Below are 5,000 nucleotides of genomic sequence, written 5' to 3' on the forward strand. Positions count from 1 at the left end.
AGGAGGAGGAGGAGGGAGGGAAACAGAGGGGAAGAAGAAAGGCAGACCATAAACGATAGAGAGAGAGAGAGAGAGAGAGAGAGAGAGAGAGAGAGAGAGAGAGAGAGAGAGAGAGAGAGAGAGAGAGAGAGAGAGAGAGAAAATTACATAGAAAATCAGACCACACAGACCCCATGGTCCAGACTAGGTGGTCTGTCCTTAAACCTAAGTGAATCTACATTAATCAGAAGGCTCCAAAACGTTGCTTTTCTACTCTAGTTAATATTAAGTTGAAGGAAGTGACGGTCGAGCTTGTTTTCAAAGGAGTCAATCGTGTTACACTGGACCACTGACGGTGGGAGCTTATTCCATTCTCGCACTACAACGTTGGTGAAGAAAAATTTGGTGCAGTCTGAATTTATTAGTCTACATTTGAGTTTTATGCCATTGTTCCTCGTTCGCAAAGTGTCATCGATTATAAACAATGTTGATCTGTCTACATTCGTGAAACCATTAAGTATTTTAAAACATTCGATCAGTTTTCCTCGGAGGCGAGCAAGGAAGGGATAATTTTTGTTGCTCGAAGCTGAACACCTTCTAATTTAGCAATATCCTTTGCATGGTGGGGAGACCAAAACTGTACCGCATATTCCAAGTGGGGTCTGACTAAACTGTTGTAGAGCGGAAGTATTACATCTTTATTCTTGAATAAAAAGTTTCTTTAAATGAAGCCCAACATTCTGTTCGCTTTATTTGCTGCATCGATGCATTGCTGTGAGAATTTGAGGTTTGAGGCGATTTTGACCCCCAAGTCCTTGACGCATTGAACGATTGTGAGTTTAACGCCGCGCAGAGAGAGAGAGAGAGAGAGAGAGAGAGAGAGAGAGAGAGAGAGAGTAAAGGAAGGACGAAGTTGCATGGAGGGAGAAAGAGGAAGGAAAGGACTAGAGAAGAGGAGGAGGAGGAGGAGGAGGGGGAGGAGGAGGAGGAGCATGAGGGACACCAGTGAACCATGAAGAGTCGAGGGTGCGCTGACTCTCTCTCTCTCTCTCTCTCTCTCTCTCTCTCTCTCTGTTCCTGGTGTGAGATATAAAGTAATTAGGCCCTTCAGGTATGTATGAATGAGGAGGAGGAGGAGGGGGAGGAAGAAGTGGAGGAGGAGGAGACATAAATTTCCTCTGCTTTATAATATTCCTCTTCCCTCCTCCTCCTCCTCCTCCTCCTCTTCCTCTTCCTCCCCCTCCTCTTCCCTCCAGCGGCAACAGACAAAGACCTGTTTACATGTGTCTGTCCGTTGAAGTGTGTGTGTGTGTGTGTGTGTGTTTGAATCTCTCTCTCTCTCTCTCTCTCTCTCTTGCCCGAGGTTGGTATAAGAGTGGATTGACAATTATCCTTCCTCCTCCTCCTCCTCCTCCTCCTCCTCCTCCTCCTCCTCTTCTTCTTCCTCCTCCTCCTCCTCCTTCTCCAATTTCCTTTCCTCCAATGCTATTTTCTCTCCACATATTAAATATATCCACGTGTTAGAGAGAGAGAGAGTTACCGTGAAGCGTGAAAATAGAATGGTGACGACGGGAATGTAAACAACCTCTCTCTCTCTCACACGGTTGATGTTAAGAGAAAATTGCTTCTTTATTTATTCTTTTTTTTTTTTTTACTTTTACGACAAAAAAAAGTTAATATCGTCTGTCAAGTCTTGATGATAGTACTCTCTCTCTCTCTCTCTCTCTCTCTCTCTCTCTCTCTCTCTCTCTCTCTCTCTCTCTCTCTCTCTCTCTCTCTCTCTCTTTCTCGTTGGTGTTAATCTGGTTACTACTTTTTTCCTCTCTCTTCCTCTTCCTCTTACTTGTTTTTACCTCTTCCTCCTCCTCTTCTTTTACCCCGTCCTCTTCCTCCTTCTCTTCCCCCTCCTACTCCTCCTCCTCCTCCTCCTCCTCCTCTTCTTTTTTTTCTTCTCTTCTTCACAAAAGTCATTAACCACAGTTACCAATTTACATACAGATAGGAAGGAGGAGGAGGAGGAGGAGGAGGAGGAGAGGGCGTGTGGGGGCAAAGGAAGAGCATGATGGTGTGACAATAAAGAAGAAGGAGGAGGAGGAGGAGGAGGAGGAGGAGGAGAAGAAGACTAATATGAAGAAAAGAAGACAAGAGGAAAGACAGGAAAAGACTAATGTGAAGAAGAAAAAGAAGAGAGGGAAGACAGGAGAAGAGGAAGACTAATGTGAAGAAGAAAAAGAAGAGAGGGAAGACAGGAGAAGAGGAAGACTAATGCGAAGAAGAAAAAGAAGACAAAACAGGAAGCAGACGAAGACGAAGAAGAAGAACTTGAAAAAAGAGCAGAATTAAAAAAAAATGAGAAGGAAAAAACGAAGATAAAAAAGGAGAAAAAGAAAACGAAGAAGAAAAAGAAGCAGAATAGAAAGAATAACTATAAAAGGAAGAAAAAGAAGAAAACTAAAAAAAAAATCCCAGAATACTTTTTTTTCTTTCTTAACTCCACTTTTTCTTTTACCTTGTCTAACCTGGAGGAGGAGGAGGAGGAGGAGGGAGATGAAAAGAGAAGAGGTAAAGAAAAGTTAGAAAATAGACAAGGAAAAGAGAAAAAGCGAAAGAGGAAAGAAGGAAGAAAATAATAAAAGGAGAAGAAAAAGAGAGAAAAGAACACTAAAGAGAGAAATAAATAAAGAAAAAAAAGATGAAGGAGAAGGAAGAGAGAAAAAAGGAGGAAATAGCAGTTGGCAGTAGGAGGAGGAGAAAAAGAAGAAGTAAGGGAAGGAGAGAGGAGGGAGACAGGGAGGAGGGGGAGGGGGGGGGGTCACCTGTCCTTACCTGCGTCTACCCGTGCTGACTATGGGGAGGGCGCGGCGGTAAGGTGATTGGACAGCTCCCGTAATGTTACCTGACTGCCTCCTCCTCCTCCTCCTCCTCCCCTACTCCTTTTTCTACTCCTCTTCCTCTTCCTCCTCCTCCTCCCCTACTCCTTTTTCTACTCCTCTTCCTCTTCCACTTTTCCTTTTTCTCCTCCTCCCCTTTTCCCTTTCCTCCTCCTCCTCCCTATTCCTGTCGCTTGCTATTTCCTTTTCTTTCTTTTTTTCACTATTTTCTCTATTTCTCTTTTTTTATTTTCTCGTTTTTAGCTATCTTCTACTCTCTCTCTCTCTCTCTCTCTCTCTCTCTCTCTCTCTCTCTCTCTCTTTTATTCTCTTTTTCTCTCGTCCTCTTGCCGACCTCTCCTCTCCTTTCCTTCTCTCTGTCTTCTTCTACAGTTTCTTAATTTATCCTCCTTCCCTCTTCTTCACCTTCCTCTCCTCCTCCTCCTTCTCTTCCAAACAAAGAAAGTGACGCAGAAAGAGAGAATGAGGAGGAATAGAAGAATGAAAGGAACAGAGAAAGGGAAAAGAATGAAGGAAGGAATCAGATAAATTGAAAAAGAAAGAGAATGAGGAAAAGTCGACGAATTAAAGAACAAAAACAAACAAAAGAATAACTAAAAGGAGACAAAAAAAGTAAGCAGATCTCTCTCTCTCTCTCTCTCTCTCTCTCTCTCTCTCTCTCTCTCTCTCTCTCTCTCTCTCTCACACACACACACACACACACACACATTTCCTAACTAGACTACCCCATCAATCCCTTACTCCTCCCCCTCCTCCCCCTTCTCCCCCTCCTCCCCAATCAGAAGCGGTGTCCATCATCTTTATCTGACAGGTACAGAAGAAGGGAGGAGGAGGAGGAGGAGGAGGAGGAGGGAGAAGTGATGGGCAAAAAGATGAGGTGAGAGATGGGAAGAAGAGGAAGAAGGGAGGAGGGGAAGAGAAAAGAAGAGGGAGGAAGAGGAGGAGAGAAAGAGGAAAATAGAAACAAAGGGGAATAGGATGAAGAGGAAGAGGAAAGATGATCTAAGATGAAAAGGGGAGAGGAAGGAGGGAGAGAGAAGGGGAGGAAAGGAGAGAAGAGGGGAGATAAAGAAGGATAAGGCAGGAAGAAGGGAGGGAGAGCAGAGGAAAGGGAAGAGAGGAGGAGGAGGAGGAGGAGGAGGAGGAGGAGGAGAGACAATGGAGGAAAGGAGATAAAGGGGAGAGGAGTAAACCTTTCTTATCACACAAATGGTTGGGAGGAGGAGGAGGAGGAGGAGGAGGAGGGAAGAGGAGGAGGAGGGAAAAGGAGGAAGATTGAACGTTGGAATAGGATGAGAAGAACGAGAGAGAGAGAGAGAGAGAGAGAGAGAGACGTGACAGAGACAATACTTGGTGTGTGTACATGTTCGTGATCTAAAAACGTACACACACACACACACACACACACACACACATCAACCACCTGTATACACCAACGGACAAACGCACATGTGTATACCGATTCCTGTGTGTGTGTGTGTGTGTGTGTGTGTGTGTGTGTGTGTGTGTGTAGGAATTTCTCATGTAGATACCCTCGTTCCCTCCAGGTAACCTCTCCTTCTCTCCACTCCTCCTCCTCCTCTTCTTCATTCCTCCCTTTCCTTCAGGCGGTTAGGAGGAGGAGGAGGAGGAGGAGGAGGAAGAAGAATGAAAAGGGAAGAGGTGGTGGTAAATTCTGTCAGCTGAGAAATGGAGGAGGAGGAGCGAAGAGGAGAAGAAGAGGAAGAGGAAGAAGAAGAAGAAGAAGAAGAAGAGGAGGAGGATAATTATGATGAGTAGGCAAAAAAAAATCCATAAAACAAACACAAAGTAATTGAGAGAGAGAGAGAGAGAGAGAGAGAGAGAGAGACTGTGTGTGTGTGTGTGTGTGTGTGTGTGTGTGTGTGTGTGTGTGTGTGTGTGTGTGTGTGTGTGTGTGTGTGTGTGTGTGTGTGTGTGTGTAGGCGTGTTTTCATACATTATCAAAACTCGCTCGATACGGGAATGTCAAGGAGGGAGAGAACGAGGCACTGAGACGTTCCTTACCTGTCTGTTTACCTGTTGTTTACCTCGCCCTTACCTGTCTGTTTACACGTTTACCTGTCTGTATTACTGTCTACCTCTCTACCTGTTTGTATTAGTTTACCTTCG

General features: G+C 44.6%; 1 protein-coding gene across 1 annotated transcript in view; it reads right to left on the minus strand.

Moving 5' to 3' along the window:
- The window catches only part of LOC127010218 (frizzled-1-like), a 27,326-nt gene that overhangs the window by 8,142 nt on the left and 14,184 nt on the right, over positions 1-5,000 (minus strand). The gene's annotated exons all lie outside the window — the stretch shown is intronic.

The sequence above is a fragment of the Eriocheir sinensis genome, chromosome 42 (assembly GCF_024679095.1).
Source record: "Eriocheir sinensis breed Jianghai 21 chromosome 42, ASM2467909v1, whole genome shotgun sequence".
Taxonomy (NCBI): domain Eukaryota; kingdom Metazoa; phylum Arthropoda; class Malacostraca; order Decapoda; family Varunidae; genus Eriocheir; species Eriocheir sinensis.